This window comes from Sphaeramia orbicularis, chromosome 12 (genome assembly GCF_902148855.1).
Source record: "Sphaeramia orbicularis chromosome 12, fSphaOr1.1, whole genome shotgun sequence".
NCBI lineage: Eukaryota > Metazoa > Chordata > Actinopteri > Kurtiformes > Apogonidae > Sphaeramia > Sphaeramia orbicularis.
This window is the reverse complement of record NC_043968.1, coordinates 63394670-63421802: the sequence shown is the minus strand read 5'-3', so window position 1 is coordinate 63421802 and position 27133 is coordinate 63394670. Positions and strand designations below refer to the sequence as shown.

The 27133-nt window shown below is 38.6% G+C and overlaps 1 long non-coding RNA gene across 1 annotated transcript; it reads left to right on the top strand.

The window, feature by feature from the left end:
• The first annotated feature begins 20792 nt into the window (after positions 1-20792).
• Positions 20793-21052, top strand: LOC115429288 (uncharacterized). Its single transcript, XR_003936759.1, has 2 exons — positions 20793-20925; positions 20985-21052. It is a non-coding gene; the product is annotated as an uncharacterized LOC115429288 (long non-coding RNA).
• The last annotated feature ends 6081 nt before the right edge of the window (positions 21053-27133 follow it).

Below are 27133 nucleotides of genomic sequence, written 5' to 3'. Positions count from 1 at the left end.
TAATTATCAATAGCTTGAAGAATAAATGATCAATAGCTAGAATAAATGTCCATAACTGTTAATTCTACTACTACAAATACAAGTATTACCAGTGGATATACTACTACTGTAACTGTTAGTACAAATAATAGAAACTTCTAACATCTACGCAACTATATAATAAATACTATCACAACTGTATGGATAAATGAGTGATGATAAAGGCAGGAGGGAAGAAGGACCACAGCAGCAGGTCAGGAGATGATCCTGGGGAAATCCTGTGAGGTGATAAAGCACAGAGACTCCAGGGAAGAAGTCAAGTCAGTAGCATGTATTTGCTGGGGCGTGAAAATTTAATCTGTTTATTTTGAACATAAGTATAAAGAAAATACAAAGGTGAACAAAAGGCAAAGATAAGCCACAAATTTAAACAGAACATTCCAGAGTATTGAAAGCAATAAGCCAACCAAAAACAAAAGAACACAATGTTCAACCACTTCATTTTGGCTCCTCAACAATGTTTTATGTCCACAATGAAGTGGAGGAAGCTGAGTTTATATTGTCCTACTCCAATTTAACATAACTAATATACATAGTCCATTAAAAAAGAACAGACTCACAAAAAAAAAAAGACTTGTGTGGATTTCATACTGAAACTTGATGTATGCTTACATCTAGAAAACTCTGTACTGAGCACACACCTGAATCCAAGCACATTTCCTTTGTACATCCAAATCAGCGTGGAATTGATCACATATGTTGGAGTATAAGACTCCTCCCTCTCCACACCCCCATTGAAATATGCAAATTAGTATAAACAGGGCCTGCAGGTGGGATTTTCCCTCTCCGTTTGATCAGAGGACATCAAGGTGGACGTGAAGCGGAGGACTGTTGCCCACTGGCCAAGTGTGGCCAAAACATCCTTCTAAGAGGATGAACTCACCCCGTTTGAGCAGAGTCGCTGCTATTGTGGGTGACACTGCTCTCACAGGGGTGGTAGGAGCAGATGTGGGTGACTTAGATCACCCCCAAGGTAAATACAGATTTTGTATTTGTGTAACTCACACATTTGTTTAGTACATAGGTCATACAAGAGTCTGAACTCAGCCAAACAGGATAAAGGTTCATGTGTAATCATGCCAGGATATCAAAGAGGAAATCAAAGACTGACTCATTAATTACGCCATTTATTATTTTCCAACAGACAATGAGACACAGTCCCAGTGGGACAGTCTAAAATGTTTAATGTAAAAAAGCTTAACGTAACTTAATGTCCGAAAACAGTGATCAGTCATCACCAAATTATGCATGGACATCTCTATTCATGTCCACTTTCACCTCACCAAAAATCAAAACCATGAGACTGGTGATGATTGATTGCAGTTTTCGGACTTTAAGATACATTAAGCTTTTTCCTCTGTAATATGCGCCTATGGAGAGGAAAAAGCTTAACATGGACAGCATCTATAATTCTAGGGTTTTTGTTTTGATTACAGGAGAAGTGAAAACTGCAGACATGATTACAGATGTCCATGCATAGTTTGGTGATGACTGATCGCGGTGTTTGGGCATCCAGCTATGTTAAGTTTTTTCACATTAAGCATTTTAGACTGTACTGTCCCAGCCTCGTGTCACAGACCATGGGATTCCTTCAGCCTCCCCGACATCCGCTGATCCTCCGGTCAGCTGCAACAGCCAGCTGCTGATGCCCGTCCGACCGGCCGTGTCCTCACCCGAGTCACGAGAGGACATCGTGAGGGTGATCTGTGGCATCAGTGAGCGCCTGGACTGACTTCTAAATGTTCTCACAGATATTAACACTATTTTAAATGCATTTATCAACAAGTGAATTGTGTGTCCTTGTCTTTTTATATGGTTGAAATCACATGTTGTCAGGCCCGAATGGCCTCCCGAGCAGGATTGGCACTGATAGGTCCAGTGTCTGGTTCATCTGGTGGGGGGGGGGGTGTGCTGCTCTGGCAGTGGAATGGTGTGCTGGTGTGTTAATAGTTCATCTGTGTATCTCTGATGTACACATTACTCTGAGGAATTATCTTATTGGTATTTCCTCCTCCAGTAATTCCCCATTGGTCAAATGCAAAAAAAAAAAAAAAAAAAAAAAAAAAAAAAAAACTTTCAGAAGTGCTGCCTTGGAGCACTTCTGTGTCCCCACCAATGTCACAATCAAACCTACTCCCTTGCACAGAACCATCAGAGACCATCACAGATCCATCAGAGAACCATGAACTATGAATAAAAGTCAGGGTTTTTAATGCTATGTAATGTCACTTGGTAAATTAATTAAACAGCAGTGACTCCACTGTGTTTTATTGCTTGTCGCTGTAAATGTGCCATACTTAATTAAAAAAGAGAATAAATTAGTGTAGGATTAGAGAATAAATTACCTGCTGCTGCTACGCCAAATATATCATTACGGTTAAGGTCAGTGGAGGTGCTTAGTGGGCATTATTTCAACTGAAATAACCACAGACCCTTTATTGCCTGCAACAATATTATTCTGCACTTTTCTACATTCATTCCTGTCTGTCACCAAGATACTTCTTTGAATTTCAGGTTTCATTTCTGCATCTGTTTCAGCAAATTTGCATAAATGTAACATGTCTTTTTGGTTCACTGGGTAGTCTGGTGTTGCCTGGAGTCCCACAGTACATTGAAAGAAAATTTTATTCCTTCTCATAGTAAATGAATGAGGGGGGGAATTCACAGCTTTTTTGTCATGTGAATGCAGTATCACACTTAGCTTTAAATTTCACACACATTTACATATCTGTCCCGTTTGATCCAGTCTTTGGGACTCTTCAATGATCTGAACGAAATATGCAGTTGTGAGACATCACGTGGACCAAACTTAATCAAGTTTCTAATCCGAAATAAGAGATTTGCTCCAAATTAACCCATAAAGACCCAAACATCCACCATCTACCAAAATCATCTTCTGATTAAAATGTTTAATACCTGTTGAGCAATTAAGCTTATCAATCCATGTAAATAATTGGTGTAAAATGTAGCTTGTCATCTTTTCATGGTCATCAGATAGGACCCATTTGGATGTTCAGAAGCTCCGTAGTGAACATGGAAACACTGTCATCTTCTACAACATTGATTCACCAGTAAAACCCATGGAGTTGGATCAATGACAGTGGATATATGTTTGGTTAGTGACATATTTGACTGAAAAAAGTAATTTTCTTGGGTTTTCTCTGTTTTTGATATAATAACCCTCAATTTTATTAAGCATCTACATCAGTATATTAAATACAGGAAAATACCTGGGCCCATATTCCTAAAGATTCTGAGAATCCTCTCACAGAGCTCCTAACTTAACCTAAAAATTCCTAGCAAGGAGTCTTAGTTTAGGAGTGATTCCAGAATACTCTCAGAACTCTGAGCAAGGAATGGACAGAAATTCATATCTTAGTGAGGAGGTGTGGTTGACCCTGTTGCTAGGTATGAGTCATCATTTCAAAAGCTGTGATTGGTTGATCTGAAAAGCAAGAAAAAAATATACTTTTGGTGATAATGGGCAAGGGATGGACCCTCAAATCGATAAACTTAAACATAGAATCTAATCTGATGAAGACTGTATAATTGTAAATATTTCACATAAAAGAAAATATCTGTTAAATGAATAGTGAGCTGTACTTTAAAATTATCCTACAAATGTGTGAAAAAAACTCAGGCCCACTGGCACAGTGTTCACATAGTGATAGTTATATTTACTTGCTAATATTAATTGGCATGCTGGTAATTTTTGCACTTTCAACATTTCACCTCAGTTTGGTATTAACGAGGGTAAAATGGCTCAGCTTTCATCAATGTCTGTGATTGCTGACTGGCCTCAGGAGGTTGATGACCCTGCTGATGGAGGGTTGTGACAGACCCAAGTCATCACTGCTGCATTGTTGCATTTTCCCTGTTGCCAAATACCTCAGTGTTGTGATGACTTTCATTTGGGGTGGTATTGCATTGTGGCGTTGGGTTGGAGAAGTAAGTGCATCTCTAATGAGATCAACCACAAACAGGATTCCTGCAAGATCCACACTAAAAAAAAACAAAAACAAAAAAAAAAACAACTGTAATTTAACAGAATTTTCACCATTTATTTTACAGATTTTTCTTGTATTTTTAAGATACAGGAGAATATCAATTAAATGATAAAAATAGACTGATTTTACATGTCAAATGTAAAATAACATGAAAAAACAGTAACTGAATAACCATAAAATTTCCATTTTTTTTAAAGCATTTTTTTTCTTTTTTCACAGAAAAATACAGTTAAAATACATTTGCAAATGTATCACAATTTCACAAATATTTATTTTCTATTTATGAGAAAACTGTAAAAAATACTGTAAAGAAAAAATAAAACAAGATAAAATTATGTTTATGTTTACGCATTTGGCAGACGCTTTTTTCCAAAGCGACTTACAGGGGAAAACCAATTAAATCACTCAATCAATCAAATTTTATTTATATAGCGCCAGATCACAAAAAAAAAGTTATCTCTTGACATTTTATATATGGAGTTGGTCAAAAACCAGACTCTAAGTCAATTTACAGAAACCCAACAGAATCCTCCAGGAGCAAACACTTGTGACTGGTGACAGTGGCGAGGAAAAATTTCCCTTTAACAGGCAGAAACCTCGAGCAGACCCAGACTCCTGGAGGATGGCCGTCTGCCTTGACCAGTTGGGGTTAAAGAGAGAGGGTAGAGAAGGGGAAAAAGAGAGAGCGATAGAGATAGAGACTGGGGGAGAAGGGGGGAGTAGGGGGAGACACATGGAGGTGGTTGAGGATAAGTGAGTGGTGATGATGAGGGCAGGGAAGAGGCAGGACCACCGCAGCAGGTCCAGAGATAATCCTGGAAGAATCTGTGGTTGTCCTGGGAAAAACCTTATTAGAATATTTAAAATGGAATGTCTGAAAGTGCTAGGATAGGAGGTGCTCTCGGAAGAGCTGGGTCTTCAGGAGCTTCTTGAAGATAGGCAGGGATGACTGTTCTTGTAGCACTTGGTAGAGCGTTCCACCAACGTGGAACGACCCATGAAAAGAGCCTGGATTGTCTTGTACAAGGTCTGGGGACCACCAGACTACGTTCCCCAGACGAGCGGAGTGGTCGTGGGGCGACATAAGCTTTTATTAGTGCACCTAAGTAGACAGGAGCAGACCCACTGAGAATTTTGTAGGCTAGGATTAAAGATTTGAATTTGATGTGGGCAGCTATGGGTAGCCAGTGTAACTCAGTGAGTAAGGGGGTGACATGTGCCCTTTTAGGCTGATTGAAGACCAGACGCGCTGCTGCATTCTGGACCATCTGTAGTGGTTTGACAACACAAGCTGGGAGGCCCGTTAGAAGAGCATTGCAGTAGTCAAGATGGGAGATAACCATAGTCTGCACCAGGAGCTGGGTGGCCTGTTTGGTTAGGTATAGCCTGATCTTTCTTAGGTTGAACAGAGTGAAACGGCATGATCGAGTGACAGAGGCAACGTGATCCGTGAAGGTCAACTGATTGTCAATCATGACTCCCAAGTTACGTACTACACTGGTAGGAGCCAGAGGTATGGAGTCAATAGTGATGGAGATGTCCTGCTGTATGGTTGGCTTAGCTGGGAAGACCAGCAGTTCAGTTTTGGACAGATTCAGCTGAAGGTGATGGGCTTTCATCCATGCAGATATGTCAGAGAGACAATCTGAGATCCGCGCTGAGACTGTGGAGTCATCAGGTGGGAATGACAGATCATCAGCATAGCAATGATATGAGAAGCCGTGTGAGTGGATGATCTGACCGAGTAAGGTGGTGTATATGGCAAAAAGGAGGGGGCCCAACACAGAGCCTTGGGGGACCCCCGTGGTGAGGCGGTGAACTGCTGATGTGTGCCCTAGCCAGGACACGCTGAAGGACCGACCAGTAAAATTATTGATAATCAACTGTAAAAGTAGTATTTGTTCTGTAAATTTAACAAGACTTGTTTGTTAATTGACAAATATCTAGTGTAATTATGTGAGGTTTTACAACAAATATGTTGAATACATGTATTTTTGTGAATGTATAAGCACTGATAAACTGTCAAAATACAGTTTTTAATCAGTGGATTGTACAATTGAGTCTCATTGAAATTTATTTATTGGTAATTTGATTGTTTTAATACATGTAAATATTCTTTATTAAACATTAAAAAGTCAAAAAAATGCAAAATCTCATGTGAAGTTAGGGCAATAGCTGTATTTTAATAATGGAAAATTACTGTATTTTTATGAGATGATTATTTTCCGTTATTTAACAGTATTTTTTTGGCACCCAAGCTGCTGGAATAATACAATTTTTTTTTTTTTTTTTAACTTTTTTTGTTTTGTTTTGTTTTTTTTAAACAGTGCAATCTGTAGTATTTAATTAATTCACTGTCATCCAGTGTTTGGAGACTATCCCTCCTGCCTCTTCCGTCGGCCATTTTGTCCTCTGCTTAGGGAACTCCTAAGTCCCTTAAAAGTTCTCCCTACTCTTACCAGATCTCACCTTAGGAGCTCTCTTAAGGGCTAGGATTCTTTAGGAATAGCCTTTAACTTTACTAGGATCTACTCTTAATTTTTAGGGGAAATTCTAAGAAAACATCATGATTCTACGAATTTTCTTAGAATTTGGGCACTAGGAGCAACTCTTTGCGCTAAGAATCTTTAGGAATACGGGCCCTGATTTTCACTGATAAATGTAAAATACAGGAGACACTATAGTACATCACTTAAGAAAAGTTAAAAATAGGAGGAAAAAAAATATTTTGAAACTCACAAAAGTAGCACTGGGTCTTTATGGGTTAAATACAACTAAGGACATTTTTTGGCCAGGTTATGTATAAATGTTAAAAAAGTCACTCTCATACTTTAACAGGGAGATCCAAATGCAGTAATCTGGCACTCAGAATCAGTTCAAGAGAGTCTTCATTATAAACAGAAATAATAATCCAAGCAGACTGGATGGAGTATTGTTCGTTCTCCAGGCTGGAGGCTTTAACAGTCTGGGGCTTGAACGCGTGGTGAGGAGAAGACCAGAGCCAGTGGAGTCTGCTGGTGGAGCTGAGGTACCGAAGAGGAACAACCAGGCAGTATGTTGGGGACAGGTGTAATACAAACTCAAGAAGGGACAGGAGACGTGGTTTAAGACAGAAGGCAGGTGGGTTTACCTGGGAGCAGGCAGGGAGACGTGGTCCAGAACAGAAGGCAGGTGTGTTTACTGGGAGACAGACGAAGAGACGTGGCCAGGCCAGGCAGAGTCAAAACAAGAATCACAGAACTCAGGATCACAGACAGAAAAACAGGCCAGGTTACCAGGACTGAGGTGAAGACATGTGGTCAAAAATCAGGCAGGGCCAGAAACAGGAAAGTGAGTTCAGAATAATGCTGGAAGGTCTGGCATGTTATGAAGACAATCTGGCGATGGGTGGATGAATCTGTGTGGCATAAATACTGACCTGCTGATTAGGCACAGCTGGGACAGACAGGTGGAATGGGTTAGGCTGATTAGGTGTGGAATGGTGGACAGCAGAGGACAGCGGTGCAGTCCCAGGTGAAACCAATGTTGCTGATGAGGTGACAGGGTCATGGAGGAGACAGCATAGAAGCAAACTGTGACACATACACCTCATCCAGACTTTCAGATAGTCTAGTTTAATTTGAGCCAAAGTTCATCCAGAATTTTTAACTTCCTCCAACATCCATTTGTTTTTCTTCTTTTGTTCTTATTGATAGTAACCTTTAGTAAAGTGTCTGCACTGTCTACATGGTTCACTTTGATCCAGACAGTAGTCACTTTTCCATTGGACATCTGTGCAAAACTTTACTGTTATTTACTAAATGTCAAAAAAACAGAAGTGCGTAATGTCGGTTTTTCCATTAAATCACAAATGCAATGATTTGTTCATTTCTTATCACGAGATGACACAAGAAGTCATTCCATAAATATGGTGATGAATGGAAATATGGCGTTGATTTACAGATATATTCATTACTATTATACATTACCCCTCTATCGCGTACTAAATTTAAAAATTATTGGGTTTCCTGGTGTGTCCACACTTACCGAGACATGTTTCTTCTTCTTCTTCGCTTGTTGTAACGTACTTCAGCATCCATTTTTGTTTTGTTTTTTTTATGCACCTGACTCTAGTTGCGAAAAAAGGTATTTCCATTGCAGTTTTGCATGATATACCATTTGCACTACACCCGAAAAACCACCTCATGCCAGCCCAAAAACTTTTAATCAAAAAATGAGACTTTTGTTGAAATTGTCATTTTTCCATTAGATAAATTTTTATGTACAAGTTATAGTTGTGCAATTTGAGGGTCAATGGAAAAGCGACTTGTGATGACCTCTTTTGATTGGTCTGTTTGGTCTGTGCAGTTTCCTGGGGGAGGTTCTACAATTGCAAGTTTTGTTTGGATCAAACTGGAAAGTCCAACTAGGTAGATTTTATCAGTCTTTAATTCATAAAATAAAAATGCTATAAAGCTGAAATCAGTAATCAGTCTCTGACTTGGATTAAAAACACACATTCTTTCCTAAACAAATACTGTTCAATAATTTGCTTATGGTAATAAAGTGACCTTTGTACTTGAGCCTGGTGATGAATGCACATTGCAGTCCTCATGGATCAAGGGAATTGGTTGCTCTTGGGCATGCCTTCCTCTACAAGAATTGGCAGCAAACCAGGGTGAGGAGCAATTTGAATGCTTCCATCAGAGGGTTTCAGCGATTTAAGGAGAGACAGATCATTTTGCACAGCGAGGCCGGTGAGGAAACAATCCAGCTAATACTGTGTTCATGTCATTTTGATTGAACTGAAACGAGAAGCTGAGTGAGAAAAAAGAAAAAAAATCCTGTTTGTAATTCAGAGACAAAGATGTTGGAATTTCTCAGTTACAACACCAGGATCTGTCGACATAACAAGAAAAAAATCAAGCTAAATAAACATTATTATGACTGAAAAAAACTAAATATTTGACTTCCAGATGGGTTACAAATTAAAATTTAGCTTACAATAATCACATGTTATAGTGATCATTTTAATTCAGACAGACATGATCACAATATAAAAGCATTAAAGCCTACTTATATATATAATTACATATGAAAACATATTTTTAAATGTTGTTAGCCTCATAGTATAATTGCCTAAGCCATGTTTTTAAGTGTAAAATGTCGTGAGATAACTTTTGTCATGATGTGGCACTGTATAAATAAAATTTTAATTAATTGATTGATTGACATGCTTCATTGGATCACCTTTATCTTTGATTACAGGACATATTTAACTGTAACATCCTTTCTGTGATAATTATGAAATGTCATACACCCATAGTTGAATTACGTTCTTACCAAGATCTTGTTTTGCTGAATGAAAATTTCAATTACAATAATCCATGTTATAGTGATCATTTTAATTCATGATCACAAAATTGAGAGCATTAAAGCTTGCTTATATTTATAATTATATATGAAACCATAATTGTACAGATTGTTAGCTTCATAGTATAATTGCCTGAGTCATGTTTTTTCAGGTCATAGCCAAAGATGCAAAATGAAGCAGCATTGTTTGTCGATTTTGTTTTGGTTTTTTTTTGGCAGATATCACAATTTGGCCAAAAATTTGACTTTAATTTTGCAGTTATGCTATGAGGCTAACGATATACCTTGCGTTAATTCTAGAATTTAAGTCATTCATTTTGTAGTGCAATGTGTTATCAGTGACCAAAGCATACAGTACATGTGCTCCAAACTGAACATTAACATGGCACATTCATTTCAATATCTGCATATAAGTGGACCGATGTGGCTGTTTTTCTACTTGCTGACAAAGCCAGACATTAACTTTGAAAGTTTAGATATGACGTGTTCTGTGATGGATTGTGTGTGTCCTGAGGTCGTATCTGGGACTATCATTCACATGCTGCCAAGGTGTCACAAACAAGAACTGAGCTGAATTCATCACTGGACATGAGCAGATTCACCAACACACATGCACATGATTCACATTTACACACTTATACACACCCAGGCACACTATTATTTAAGATATGATCAAGGACATTTATCACATGTGGCTTCAGAGTGTGACTCTGTAAGTCGCTGAGGATTCATTTGTACTGGAATCATGTACGAATCTTTTATTTGAGGTTAAACCGTAATAGCACGAAAGAAACAATGCACAAAGCAGGAGTGGGATGAATGTCAAAACATCAACCATAATGAAAACTTAACAGCTCAGTACATTGACAGAATGTTGGATCCAAGATGTGTTTAATATGCCTTGTGACTGGAGATTAGGACTTTAATACCATGCAATATTAAGCCATCCAGGCTCACCCAGGTTATTGAACCAATTCCACTCAGGATTCTCAGAACCTTGGAGCTGGTGAATCAGCCTGTGTTTCTACCACCTTTGAGTAGAACCAGTCAAAAGCAGAATTAGAATCAGAATACCTTATTAATCCCAAGGGGAAATTGTATGTTACAGTGGCTCCATTCAGGTAAAATAAAAAAAGCAGCAGTAAAATAACCGCAACTTGCACAATATGGACTAGACTAGGGGTTCCCAAACTTTTAAACTTGCAACCTCTGTAATAACGGTGCCAGAGACTGGCGACCCCCATCATCCTAGAAGTGACTGAAACAAATAAAATGTGCGCACATGACTCACACTAAAGGCATATCCAAACATCGGCATAACAACATAAAAAAACCAGAAGAGGCTGACAACCAAGATACGATTACAGTTTACTATAGACAAAAGCAGAATACGTCAAAGTAACCTCCATGTAATGTATGACTGAACATTGTTGCTGTAATATGCAAACTTAATTTTAACACAATACTTTTAACACAATACTGAAACATTTAAAAACGTGTGCACAGGATTTACGCACTAACAGGCGTATCCAAACACAGGCATAACAACACAAAAGAACAGAACAACCTGACAACCATGATAAGCTTTAAATGATACTGTGGCATATTTTCTAAATTGCATTCTGCATTGCATACTGGACATTTTACACATTGTGTCTGTTTTACAATGTTTATTGGCCCTTTTAGTTTTATTTGTATTAATGTGTGTCAAAGCTGTAGGCCGAACAATGCCTTGCCTGTTTGTCAATGCTAAGTAATTGATCATGTTCTCTTTTTCTAACCTTTTCACATATTAAGTTAAAGCATTACCTGTGCTCCTGAAGACTTGCAGGGCAAACCCCTCACCTTCAATATACAAGTGCTACAATACTGTCATTAATGTGTTGGAATCACCTCAGGGGTCACATCAAGACGAATCTGAAAATCAACTCACAATCCCCACTATGGGAAACCCTGGACTAGACATTATCTATGATAATGAAAAGAAATATAGATAAAGAATTGTGCACAAAAAAAAAAAAAGGGTTTCTCAATGTGCAATGAACTATAGCAGTGAAAAACAGTATCCCATCCAGCTCAACCTTTTGGCAGCTTTTTTGTTTAGTGCATGATTTGTTCTTTCACTCAAGTAAAACCATGTTCCTTAATACACTTTCTTGCTTTTCCCTGAAGTCAGTAGTTACTGAATCACTACCTCACACCGGATTTACTCAACAGTTATTATATTCATTTTCCAGCACTTTGTCAGACTCCAACCTGTTTTGTTTATTTATTTATCCCCCCCCCACACACACACACACACACACACCACACACACACACACACACACACACACACACACACACGCGCACACACACACACACACACATTCCCACAATGTGAACATTTGGCCAATGAAACAAAACACAAGCCGATCTTCAAACCTTCAGGTTAACTGAGTTCAATGTGGGGACATGACTTACTGTACACCACCACTATTTGAAAAGGTACTACAAGTATATAATAATGTTCCTTAAAAGCATCTCAAAGTAGAACCCCATTCAATCAATTAGAAAAACATCTACATCCAGCTGTATCCTTTTCCCATTCATTTAAAACAACTTTGAATAATTTAAAGAGACCAAAATTTTATTAAATAGACTTTAGAGAGAGAGAGAGTTTAGAGAGAATTTAATAACTAGACTGCACATTTATGCTCATCTGTCAGATGTACATGTATGAGTGAGTTTATATGTGCAAAGCGACAGACACAAGCCACTTCCTCCCCTTTGGTTAACTTCAACCTCTAGCTGTTCAGTTGTTGCTGAATGCTGTAAAATCAAGCATCAGCATCAATGTTTATTGATGTTTTTATGCTTGTGGAACAGTTTAAAATTGATTTGGGGTTAGTAATCTGTGCTCTGTGGGCATTGAATATATGTCTATGCGTGAATTCCTTCTGCCAGATCCCCATCAGAAGGACAAAAATATGATGAAAACTTCAGTTCCACCAGGACTTTTTTACTCATGATAGTAGGAAATGTTACACATCACATGTGGCGGTATCTAATATTTTTATTGTGTTGTGGCCCTTTCAGTGATTGATGTATACAATGTCAAAGGTGATTTGTAATGAAGTGGAAAGACATTTTAGGTGGTTGTTATCATTCATTCTGGTTGATTACGACCAGAGTGATTAATGCGCCAATCTACTTTGCAGACCTGATACACTTCATTTCATAACCTTATTAATGAGAAAGAAAATTAAAATGTATAATTAAAACATGACAAATACATTTATTATTATATATTTGCAGCTGTGTAATTTATCTGTGGACAGTACCAGTCCTGCTTTATAACCAGCATGGTCAAAGGTTTCCTTTCAAATGAAAACAGACAAAAAATAGGATATTTTGAAAGGTTTTATTGTACATTTATAATTTAAATGTATTGTCTGTACTGTTATGTGACACCTATATTTCCTCAAGTGGTAAAATGAAATAAAATTACATTGAAAATACTGTTACCAAAGAAAAATAACCACCAGATACTGGAAAAGTAATTTAAATTAGCTTTGTCTTTCCTGCAATATTTTTTGCTTTAAATCAGCCTTATCACAAATTAGGCTACAAGTTATAAAATCAACTGTTACATAAAGGCAGGATATTCAGATGACATACACTTCAAAAACACCAGCCAGGACAACAAAATAAATAAATACATGCATGCTATACATACGCACAGACACATATATACATACATACATACATACATACATACTGTATGTACATACACACATACACACATACATACATACATACATACATATGTACATACATACATAAATGTATGTCCCTCCTGTGTGACTGTGCTACAATAGTATATTTTCAGTTGTAGTGATGATAGTTGGAGAGACATGTTTTCTAATGTGGTAAAAGTCTCAGAGACGATAATATAGTGTTTAGTGATTTAAAATATTGTCCGGGGTTGTGGCCTTTTAAATGTCTATGTAGCAAAAACACAAAAACAAAACAAACAAACAAAACACCATGTCACTGTAAATTCAGCCCTAAATTTATTGCTGACTGTTATATTAAGGGTGTTATATGTTGAACTAATATCCAAACTCTCAACAGTAGGGGGAAGTCACGTACCACAGCACACATAGCTACCAAATCAACAACAGTGCTTCATACTTTTATCATTTTGGTACTTTCTTTGACTCTAAAAGTTGTTTCTTTGCAGTTCTCATTTCATCTGGTCAGTTTTGATGCTTTGCTCAAAGGCCCTATGGTGATAGTTTTCCCACCGTGGGAGACCGGCAGAGTGACTCACTACTCCCTCTAGTGGTCACATAAATCCACCAATCTAAAGGTGTAAATAAATTCAGTTCTGTGATCTACAATCCATCTGCATCTCTGGCAGAACTTAAGAGCTCATCCTTCCAAACACTCTATAAATGAAGGTCTATTTTTTAACATTTGAAAGACTAAAGATGATATAGCATAGCCCTTTTAAGTGATCTGCAGTGATCTTAGAAAGGAAATGCTGTTTCTCAATGGTTTATGGAGTCTCTAGATGCCAGACTTAATAACATTAACATTGCAATAACATTAGAATCCACAAGCCGTCTAAAACTCATTAAAAGATCAAACTCTTGTTGAAAATGGCTAGAAGGGCAAAGCAATGTTTTGGCATTTAAAGAACCTTTACTATCTGGAAAAACCTGAAAATCTTAGGTTGTAAATAAACTTTGATGAAAAGTTTGGAAGAAGCAGGATTAATTTTGAAGTAGCTGCAGTAAGACTGGACCTGGTCCATCTCTAATATCATCAGGGTCAGTATTGAGATGCACTTAACTGTGGTGACCACACTGATTAGAATTATCCCCATTTTTCCTCTTCTGGCAATGTTTTACCCACAGCTCTGAAGTGATGGTATCAGGTACTCTTGGAAAGGTCTGCCATTTCAAAGTCATCACATTAAAGATATATACCCTCATATTTATGTATGTGGTGTACATAACTGAGGGAAGCAGAGGGATTAACTGTGAAAAGTGTAAGAGCAGCATTAAAGAAATGCATGTGTACAGAGGCTGGTCATACTGAATGCAGGTCAGGGATTTATGCCTGATCTCAGACTCCTGTCCTCTTTGCTCAGATGAGAAAATCCCTCAGGAATTCCCAGATTCTTTTGAATAGTCTCAAACAGAAATATGGCGAGACACTTCAAGGATCAGGCTTTGTGATGGTTCTGTGTGAACCAGCTTAAGCCCAGTCAGTTGAGTTCTTCTTGACAGTCACTGATCCACACTTCTCCGCTGTATAGTTCAGTGGTTCCCAAACCTTACCTGAAGGTCCCCTTTTTCGTAGATACATGCTTGTTTGCAAATTCCTAACTTAACTGGAATATTGGGCCATGTGCAATTCTTTTCTGAACTCCCCCTTACCTCTGTAGTGTGATGGGCATGTACAAGGGTGCCACATCTGAAGCCTCAGCCAAAGACCTTGTTTCAAAATCATCATTTTGTTAGTGATGAAGGTTGGAATTACAGTGAAGTATTTCCCAAAAATCCACCAAAAGTGCTGAAACACTTGCAATTATGTTGTTAGTACCTGGTTTTCTAAATAACTATTTTGATTTTTAATTTCATAATTTTTAGTAGTCGTCATGAAAAAATTTTGACAAAGACCCAAACATCCACCACTGAACAAAATTATCTACTGGTGTAACCTGTTTAATACCTGCTGATCCATTAATCCTATCAATACATGTAAATAATTAGTGTAAAATGCAGTTTGTCATCTTTTCATGGTCATCAGATATGACCCATTTGGACGTTCGGAGGCTCCATAGTGAATGTGGAAACACAGTCATCTACAGCATTAATTCAGTAAAACCCATATAGTTTAATAAATGAAAGTGGATGGAGACACTTGTTTTTACATTCAGTTATTGATATGTTTGCTGAAAAAGTCACTTTTTCTTCAGTTTTCTTTGTTTCAGATTTAACAACCCTCAATTTTAATCTGTGCTTTTATGAACATGACCTACATGTTTACATGATCTGTGAATTAAATATAGGAAAACACATGATTTACACTGAAAAAACACAAAATACAGGGGATAATATATTCATAAATGGTGATAAATCACTTAAGAAAGGTTAATAACAACGAAAAAGCTACCATATTTTCCAGACTATAAGCCGCTACCTTTTTCTCATGCTTTGAACCCTGCAGCTTATACAACGATGCGGCTCAAGTATAGATTTTTACAGGTTAACAGCCTCCGGGGGGTGCTCTGGCAGGAAGCGCAAAAGAGAGACAGACAGGTGGAAGAGGTGATGCGAAGAGAAGAAGTTTTAAGCTTAACTTGAACAATCCTTTTGCATGTCATGTACAAATCCTCATCATGGAAAACACACGAAGAAATGCATATGATGTAGCTTTTAAGTTAAAAGCAATCGATGTGTCTGTCCAAAAAGGAAATAGAGCTGCTGCATGAAAGTGCCATTGAGAGTGACAACGGAAGAGAGACGTAGAAGGTGTGTGACGGAGCCTTTCTGAGGCTGTTCAACTCCGACACTGAAGAAGACGACTTCAGTGGTTTCAATGCACAGAAGGAAGATGATGATCGCGATCAATGACTTTCCTGGGTTTTTTTAACCAGCCGTGTTACTGCCGTTTTACTGCTGTGTTACAGGCACTGTTTGAAAAAAAGCAGTTAAGGTATGGAAATAAATATTTAAATAATCTTTCTGTTTACCATCTTTCTGTGTAAATATCTCATGTTACAACGTGGACACCTGCAGCTTATAGTCAGGTGCGGCCTATATACGGACAAATATTTTTTTCTTTTAAAATTTGATGGGTGCAGCTTATATTCAGGTGTGCTCTACAGTCCGGAAAATACAGTATTTGGGAACTGACACAAAACTTGAACTGAGTCTTTGTAGGTTAAAAGTAGTTTCAAGCATTAAAAGTGCCACTGGTGTATGCATCCTCTAAATTCCATGTAACTTATGTGATTTTGCAAAAAATTTCCTCTGCAAAAGAGAGGAACAAAAGACTCAAAACCTGAACAATTTCCTACAGGAATTAAAAATCTAGTCACAGAATCTATTCAGTGAGTGGTGTGGGCCTGCAGATCTTGTCAAATCAGACATGCAGCTGAGAAACTGCTGCTCTGAGCTCATTTTCAGTATCCAGCGCTGTATTTACTCGATTGAAACAACTGTAGAACAACGTATCTTGCCTCCTTTACAACGCACTTCTATTAGAAGCTTGCCCATAGTTTAATGGCGGTGTATATTGTACCATGCGTCATCTGATGTCCACACTCTCGCCAGCGACCTAATTAGATTACTCCTGTCCATCTGGGATTGTTTGGTCATTAAAGTTGTCAATCATCCATCCAACAGATCAGAAAGGTGATGAATCAACCACAAATGAGCCTCTGTGATGTCTTCCCAACAAAACACAAACAGTACCTTTGAAGAAATTACTGGATAATGTGATTTAAAATTTTGGCCCAGCCCCTTTGACCTATGACCTGTACTGCAGCCAACCACCAGGGGGCAATCAAGGTGTTTTCGGCTTCACTTTAGAGGCTCATTTTGCCCATCAGCTACAGTGAATTTGGTTTGTTGTAACCACACCCACAACCTATTTAGCGTGTTTGCCCTAATGAATGTGCAATATGGGCGTTTCTGCCAGAACGCGCAAAATTATTGGGAGGAGTAAATGCAAATGTTTATTTAGCGTGTGTAATGTAATTTCCCAAACCTGAAACTGATTGTGGTGGCTGATTTTGTGTCTATATTTAGCACGTCTGAAAGGCAGGTTTTAACTTTGCACAAAACTAGCTGCTGTAGTTGTGGCGAGGAGGAGGCATCAGGACAACGCAGAGAACCAATCTGTTCTGATCACATCAACATTTTTGGAATGATGGAAGAAAAAAAAAAAATTTTGAGACATATGGCCCCCCACTTTATGGGCCTGCCCCCCACGTCTGGTTCCACCAGTGGCACATCACATTAGGCCAGGACCTGACTCCTGAGAGATGTCTCTCTCTCTCTCTCTCTCTCTCTCTCTCTCTCCCTTCCTCTCTCTCTCCCTCTCTCTCGCGCCGCACGCGCACACACAAGGGAGACCAAACGGGACGGGTTCTAGCACTGCACAGCACGCACACACACAGACACACACAAACAGCGATGTCCACGGTGTTGTGACTGGGCTCCTGACCCGCCTGTATAAGCACTGATGTGGAGGGTTTTCTCTCATGCCCACGGACTTAAAAGTTTTCGTTCACCCTGCAGAGCGACATAAAGAGAGAAGGTATTTATTTCACTAATAACACACTTCACCACTGATGCACAACAACAGAGAAATGCCCATACACCCCTCTGTGTGGAAAAACAGCATATTTATGCGTGCTGGGATATCCCAGAGCAGTTTTTACAGCGTACTGTCTCCATGACGACAACCAGTAAAAAATCACGCAAAATCCTCATTTAATTAGGGCAGTCTCCAAGACTTTGCGCCTGTTGTCATTTGCGCAGGCAATCTTAGTTGATCAGCCCTGACACGCAAATCAATAGCACGTGCATATTTTAGCACAAGCAAGCACATTTGTGCCCGTTATTTGCAATCTTAGTAAATCAGGCCCCTAATGTTCACATGTGAGGTAAGTGGCTTAAAACAGAGAAAGCTCTGTTGAAACCCTCAAAGAGTGACCAAAGCCATCTAGTGATCTGAAAATGACTAAGGATTTTTGAACCACTAATCCTATCAATCCTTTTAAATGATTGAAGTAACATCTGTTTTTTATCAGATTGTCAGGGTCATCAGATATGACCCATTTGGTCGTTTGAGGCTCTGCAATTAATGTGGAAACACTGTCATCTTCTACAACATTGATTCTTCAGTAAAACCCACATAGTTTGACAAATTACAGTGGTTGTAGACACTTGGTTTTATATTCAGTTGATGATATATTTTCCTGAAAAAGTCACTTTATCTGTTTTTGTATGATACTGTTTGAATTCACTCTGACCTATGAACATCTAGATTATCAGTAAAGCGAATAAAGGAAATTACCTGGTTTTCGCTGAAAATGCAAGAGGCAAATATTAGATGGTGATAAATCCCTTAGGAAATATTAAATGTAGAGAAAGGGAATTGCAGCAAAAACAGTTCTAGGTGTTTAAAGTTAAGATAAAAGTCAAATTGATATAATTTTTGCAAAATGTTGCATAACCATTATTTTTCAGTATTGGAAAAAAAAAAACAATGGGAAGGAAGTCCTCTCTTTCTCTCTATTGCTTTATATTTCAGTGAAAATTATGTGACTGCTTGAGCTTTTGACTTTTCTTAAAAACTAAATTCATGATGAAATGAAATCATACTGACAGCGTTATCACTGGGAAACACAGTCAGTCTGGCAGTAGCCCTCTGCAGAAGTAACACAACGTTTGAGTCAGCTGCCAGGTGCAGGTGAGGTGTTTACGTGCACCTGGTTATGAGGCATCACCAGAGTTTGATCATATTCTGGATGATTAATGGCAGATGTAGCACTAAGAAATGCCACCATCAGGTTGTGGATTTGTCTTACTGGTATCCATCTACAATGGGAGAGGAGATCAGCAGGTAAGCATGTCCTCCTGTGATTCAGACACTGTCACCATGTAGAACAAGGAGATGGATGAAGATACAGAGCTGTGACCGATGGACAGTGTTGTGCAAGTTACTTTCAAACTGTAATATATTACAGATTACTTGTTACTGTTATTTAAAAGTAATTCCTTACCTTACAATATTACTGTCTTAGAATTGTAATGCGTTACATGACTCCTGTATTACTCTGGAGTTACATACAGACTCTCATCATAAATGGCGACCAATATAAGAGATAGGAGAGCTTTAGGATGCATAAATTTGTGCCCTGAAGTATATGTGGACAAATAGCTAAGTAAGTAACACTACAGTCTATGATGTTTGAATCCCAGCAGGAACGCTAGCATTTTTCTCAACATTTTACATGTTCAAATAGGGGGTGTGGTGCCAAGGACACCGGCAGATACATCTACAACTGATAAAGAATTCTAAATGTGAGCTTACCTTGTCATTGCTTATCACAGGAATCATGCTAACTAGCTTGTTGAAAGCAGAGTTAGGGTTAGTAATGAGCATACGTTCATGTGGCCTAACGCACTGTCTTCTGACATCTTCACCCACTGGCTGACCATCAACAGGAAATAGAACTTTCCTGACACATTTTTGATTCTTTAAGGTTGTGGTCTTGCTGTTTCATTTTTTGTTTTGTTTTGTTTTTCTTTCATTTGAGCAATTAAATTATGGGCAAAAAGTATGTTGTTACGCAAGTGCTACTGAACATATACAGAGTAAAATAGTACTGAAAATTGATTAATAATGCCTTACAGCAAAAAAAAAAAAAAAAAAAAAGAAGCAATCTTTCATTGTAATACCTTACTTTTGTAACATGTTACTCTCAACACTGCCAACGGACTTCAGTGATTGGTTTTAATGTAGATTAACACAGTAATATTTGAGTGGTGTTATCCACTGTGACCTGACTTGATGCAGTGTTTGTGGTGGGGAAACTGATGTCTGGCTGGTTGTTTTATTACAAGCATGAGGTCAACTTTACAAAGCTTTTTCCATCTAATGTGCCAAGTATGTTTTATTATTTTATTACTGAAAGACTAAATTTCATGTCTCCATCTCACTGTCTGTGAGAATTATGACTTAAGACTGTGGTACAATACTTTTCCCATGACCAAATGTTATGAGGAGAAAAGAAAAGAACTGAAATCCAAGTTAAATCCAGCTGGAGGTTTTCTTTAAAAACAAATGTTGTGGCTTGAAATAAAGATTTTAATGGATCATTGAGCATTATCAGTAAGATCCATTCTTTGTCATTGTAATACCAGACCCAAAAATTAATTCAGTTCATGCAATTTTGTTAAACTTTCATAATTAATAACACTAAATAAACATGGCCTTAAATACCAATGTATGATATATGATATTTTTTTCCCAGCAAACTTTGTTAACATGCACACTGATATCCTTGTTATGATTTAGATTGTATTGTGAATATCGTGGGTTGGGGAAACTGAGAAGTTGTTGGTTGTTTTATCATAAATTTGAAGTCAATTTTCTGATGCTTTTCATCATAACCCACCATGTGTATTTCTGTATATTCTGGTCTAGGCAAGTTTATACGGTGCACAGATTGAATGACACTTTTAATTTCATTGTACTTGTTACAATGAAATTAAAGATATTCTATTCTATTCTATTCTATTCTATGTTGTTATCAGTGTTTAACTTTGAACATTTATGTTGTAGGGAGGACTTGCTACTCTTATGCTAGACGTTATGACTTTTATTATATAATGAACAGTCAAATTAATTGAATATTTTGTTCCAATTCCATTATAATGTTTTGTTTTAAATGTGCTTTTATTTTAATGTGTAAACACTACTGAGAAGTGTGGTAGTAATCTTTGATCTTCATTGAAGTCTAATATTTTTTACTGATTAAGGCTTTTCTGGTTGAGGTATTAAAAATAATTTAGAGTTTTAAGATTTAGGTCAGTTAGTTTTCTCACTTAACTTTCCTGACAAAGCTGAACCCCCAAAAATGTTGAAAAATGTAATAATTCTTGTGTATATCACTCAACACTACTGATATCACGGGGGTATAAACAGGCCCGGGGGGGTATATTCTGGCCTTAGCCACTCTAACCCTGGGTCAGGGGTATACTTTACCCTTTTACACCGTGCCCCTCCATCGTTTCAGTGTGTTGCATTCATTGCTGCCACCATGTTTGTATTTCTGTTATGTCATTTAGTGTCTGCATAATAAACCATATCCTGCCCCTTCTGATGTGCTCCGTGGGACCTAACTTCAGAAAAAAATATGAGCAGTGGTCAGTGATAAGGGACTGACACCATTTAAATCTTCAAGAGAGAGGTAAATAATTAGTAGTAGAGGTGGAAATTACCACAGTCTGATCATGTTAAAATCATCTCCATCACTTCCAGGTGTGTAGTCTTTACATTTACATATGTTCACAGCCTGATACTTCAACAGTTTTACAACAAAATGCAACTTCCTGGACTTGTAACAGTATGTTTTAAATTGATTAAACATCATGCATAGGTGTCTATACTCAGGGTGCGATTTGTCAAAAAAAAAAAAAAAAAAAACAGAGAGGGAGTTGTTTGTTTTTTTTCATCATGAAAAAACAGCAATCAACAGGCCTTATTCTTTAAGTTAATGGCAAGTCCTATTACATGTTGAACAGCTGAACATTCATCTTTAATGTACACTAAAAATACATGAAACATTTAATTTTCAGCAGCAGCCACACCTGCGATGTAGGAGATGGCCTAATTAAGTTTCAGGACCATGGATAAAAGCGAGTCATGCAAACATAGTAGAGGATTTATGGCGAACGGGCAACTCAATCAGACTGTAAAATGTAACATAAAACCTAATCAATTAAGATTTCACATCATGTCAAAATAATTCAGCTAATTAGATCTAGTAAACAGTTTGCTCTGATGTTGGACTTCATGAGTTGAACATGCAGTTGAACATGTACATTGGCACCTGCAGACGTACGGCCGACTATGCGTACCTTGTGCATACTGAGTGACATTTGAGAGAGACAGAGACACAGAGAGAGAGAGACACTGATGTATACAGAGAGAGACAGGTCAGGTACACAGTGTATTTATGTGCCGACAGTTTGGTTCAGGTTGAAAGTTAGTGGCAGAAATGAAGGCTATAGGTGTAAGAAAACTCAGTCACAACCTGCCTGTTATTTCAGTTGGTTTTTAATCATCGACAGGGTTGTCCCCCTGAGGATGAAATTCATTCAGCAGATGTACAAATGTAAAAACCAGAGTGTGTGTGTGTGTGTGTGGGGTGATCCCCACTATGCCCCATAACAAATCACACCCTGTATATACTAAGCAGATGCATAATTCAGAGGGTATCAAAGAATTACTTGTGTTTTCCCACTGACTGTGGTACATTTTTTAAGGTCTCATGGGGCACAACTGGGTGGACTTCTCCTGAGAATTATGGTAAATACTAGTGATGAACTCAAAAAATGCACATGAACATCATATTTGTCGCTGGGGAACTGGGAAAGAATTTTGATACATGAGCTGCCGACATAGACCCTGTAAAGCCTGAACCATTAAGTCACTGACAAAAAATTCCAGCTCTCTGAAACCAGAACCTTTATTGGTCCTTCTGAATAACCCCCCAAAAAATTAAAATTATGTCAAATGTCAATTTCCATGTATGATTTTCAGTTTTCTATCATATTTGATACATCGGGTCTCAATGCTCAAATATTATTATTTTTAACTAAAAAAGAAACTTACTAAACATGTCAAACAAGTTAGTAATTCCTTTTCAAAACTGGCAAAGTTCTGCCTCCTGACAATCTTGTAGTGTCACTGGAAAGGCCTCTGGTGAACACGTTCACCCCCCTGATCATGTAGAGGGCTTCAAAACTCATGTATCAAATATGATAGTGATATGACATGATAGGGTTAATCACACACGATAAACTACGCTTTTATTAACATTCTGCTGCTGCTAGCTGATGATTTTGTAAATCTAGAGCATATACAATATGAAAAAACAACAACAGCACTTTAACACGACACACTTAAAATTCTGCCACATGAAGGCAGCATTCAGCTCTGTTATGAGCACAGATCCCCACAATGGTTTTCTTTCCTGTTGGGATCTTGCCCTCAGGTCGTTAGTGGTTATCAGGTGTGCCTGCCGTGTTTCTCCTTTCCTGGCTGTGATTGGTCAGGTAGTCTTTAAAAGGAGATTGATCTTCCCAGCTCAGCGGACTGTGTGCTGTCCAAGTGTTGACATTCCTGCTTAGTGTTCTGCCTTCAGTTAGCCACATTTCCATCCTTTTGTCCTCCCTTCATTGTAACCAGTGGCTTCAATTTCAAAATGCTGTTTAAGGCCCACTTATTCATTTATCTGTCTCCTTGATAGACTCACTGGGTGACTGCAAGTTTTATTTTCAGTCACCTTTTAGAACCCATTAAAGGGTGCTTTCATGAGTTGTTGGATTTTGATTTCAGGGGAAACATAACAAGGTCTCAATACTGTCCATGTAACAGTATTGTGGTTAGTACTGAAGTACTCAAACTGGAGCAGCTATCTGGGATTCTCAGGATAAGGTCTCACTTGGGTTATGTAAATCAGGTATATGCTGTTTATATGCACAAACACAATGGGATAAAAAATAAAAAGAAAAAAATTAAACAAATATCTAGAATACAATTTTGAAGCCAAAATTGTTATCTTTCTGATCAGTTTGTTTTTAATTTTTCTGTCTCCTATGGTGTCTTTCATAGGAACTGGTATTCACACAGATCAGTTTGAGTAAATGTTACTCTACTCCACAACTTGATACAAAATAAACAGTAACAGAATTTCATGTTTGATTCAGTCTCTTCAAGTAGATGATCTGATATTATTGAGACATTCCTCGGGGGGCAAGGTCATTCAGGTTATTCAGTGTTTGGTGTTTGAGAAGTTAATAGAAAGGTTAAGTTTATCCAGGCAGCAGGTGGCCTTGGTATGAACTTTCAGCAAATGCTATGTTCATAAAATGTAAATGTATTTAGTTTTATTATTTTTTCATGCAGTTTTCACCAGAGATTGACAAAAACAGCCATGACTCTAAATAAACATTACAATGTTCTATATTTTATGTTGAACTGAGTTTTAGGGTTCATAGTTTTCCCTGCTGTTATGTGTCCTTGTGTGAGTGGTTTAAGTTGTTTTTATCCTAATAAAGGTAGGGATCCTGTGTGGACTTTTGGAGGCCTGCAGTGGTTTGTCCTTTAGTCATGTTTTCAGAGTTGTTTCCTCAAATCAATTGTTGTTGGAAAGGATTTATTGAAACTAAGAATCCTGTTCTGGATGTCCTCTCCCTCCTGTTTTCCCCTAGGTTGAGCATTCATGTACCTTAAACACCTACAGCCTGGTCACCTAAGATGGACCAAGGGTTCCATCGTGAACTAATCCCATTCAATCTGAGCAGTTGTGACTTGATGAACCCCTGAAAAGTATGTATGCATGTGTTTGGGTGGAAGCTTCTCCTGTGCAGGAGTGCATGCGAGTCTGTTGGTTTGAAGTAGACCTGGGTATCCAGGATACCCTTGCCAAGAAATCCTGGTCCCTTGAGTACCATTGTACCCAAGAACTAGATCTGAAGTTTGAATCAGTTCGATCAAATTATGATGCTAATACAAGGGTAGTGACAAAGTCCTGAAATTCCTCTTCTATGTTTGTCCATATTGTCCCAGTACCTGTCATGGGGAGTGAATGAAAGGGCTCATGTGCACAGCGCTGAAGGGATTATCGGGGTTTTTTAAACAGGAAAACCAACATGGGAAACAAACACAAAACCTGGGGGGAGATTGGATTAAGTGGATGATAGTCCGTGTAAGTCTGTGGTGATACTGTGATGATCTGGAACCACACCGGAACTGAGGAGCCCCTTATATGGACTCCTTAATGGAGATGTGCTCCAGATGCCGTCGGCAGCAGGTGATGATGATTGTGAGGGAGGGGTCAGCGACAACACAGGAAGGGACCATGACAGTACCTAAGGTACAGGGATAGGGTCTTCTTACATTTTACAAATACTGTTTGCTCTCAGTCCACCATGCATATATTGGCGTATGATGGCGCGACCTCTTTTTTTCCCCATAGCTGTGCCCTTGGTTTGTAGGTAGTATTGCCTTTTAAATTCAAAACTGTTCCTGGTTCAACTCTGGTACATAACGGGCCTGTGTTCAAAATCACCTGATCCTCTGTGCGTTGTACCCTGACAGGTTTTGTATTTGAGGATGTCATGTCAATTTTGGTCTGGCTTTTATTTATTAACACATTGCCTGGACCAAGAGTTAGAAATGCTGGTCATGTTGAAGACATAATTGATGTATGTAAGGGCAGCGGGCTTGCCGTATTAGGTGCCCAGGGGGGTTAAATGCCTTGCTCAAGGACACATCGGCAAACAACTTTTTCTGCCAGTCTGTGGAATCGAGCCTGCGACCCTTCGGTCACAACCTCACTCTCCAGCCCTCTAGGTCACGGCTGCCCCCATTCTGTCTTCTGTTTACTTTTATATATATATATATATATATATATATATATATATATATATATATATATATATATATGTGTGTGTGTACAGTACAGGCCAAAAGTTTGGACACACCTTCTCATTCTTCGCATTTTCTTTATTTTCATGACTATTTTCATTGTAGAGCCTCACTGAAGGCATCAAAACTATGAATGAACACATGTGGAATTATGTACTTACCAAAAAAGTGTGAAATAACTGAAAACATCTCTTATATTCTAGTTTCTTCAAAGTAGCCACCCTTAGCTCTGATGACTGCCTTGCACACCCTTGGCATTCTCTTGATGAGCTTCCAGAGGTAGTCACCTGAAATGGTTTCCACTTCACAGGTGTGCCTCATCAGGGTTACTTCGTGGAATTTCTTGCCTTATTGATGGGGTTGGGACCATCAGTTGTGTTGTGCAGAAGTCAGGTTGATGCACAGCTGACAGCCCTACTGGACAACTGTTAGAATACATATTATGGCGAGAACCAATCAGCTAAGTAAAGAGAAACGAGTGGCCATCATTACTTTAAGAAATGAAGGTCAGTCAGTCCGGAAAATTGCAAAAACTTTGAATGTGTCCCCAAGTGCAGTCGCAAAAACCATCAAGCGCTACAACGAAACTGGCTCACATGAGGACCGCCCCAGGAAAGGAAGACCAAGAGTCACCTCTGATGCTGAAGATAAGTTCATCTGAGTCACCAGCCTCAGAAATCGCAAATTAACAGCAGCTCAGATTAGAGACCAGATGAATACCACACAGAGCTCTAGCAGCAGACACATCTCTACAACAACTGTTAAGAGGAGACTGCGTGAATCAGGCCTTCATGGTCAAATAGCTGCTAGGAAACCACTGCTAAGGAGAGGCAACAAACACAAGAGATTTATTTGGGTCAAGAAACACAAGGAATGGACATTAGACCAGTGGAAATCTGTGCTTTGGTCTGATGAGTCCAAATTTGAGATCTTTGGATCCAACCGCCGTGTCTTTGTGCGACGCAGAAAAGGTGAACGGATGGATGCTACATGCCTGGTTCCCACCGTGAAGCATGGAGGGGGAGGTGTGATGGTGTGGGGGTGCTTTGCTGGTGACACTGTTGGGGATTTATTCAAGATTGAAGGCAACCTGAATCAGCATGGCTACCACAGCATCCTGAAGTGACATGCCATTCCATCCGGTTTGTGTTTAGTTGGACCATCATTTATTTTTCAACAAGACAATGACCCCAAACACACCTCCAGGCTGTGTGAGGGATATTTGACCAAGAAGGAGAGTGATGGAGTGCTGCGCCAGATGACCTGGCCTCCACAGTCACCGGACCTGAACCCAACCGAGATGGTTTGGTTGAGCTGAACCGCAGAGTGAAGGCAAAAGGGCCAACAAGTGCTAAGCATCTCTGGGAACCTCTTCAAGACTGTTGGGAAACCATTTCAGGTGACTACCTCATCAAGAGAATGCAAAGAGTGTGCAAAGCAGTCATCAGAGCTAAGGGTGGCTACTTTGAAGAAACTAGAATATAAGATATGTTTTCACTTATTTCA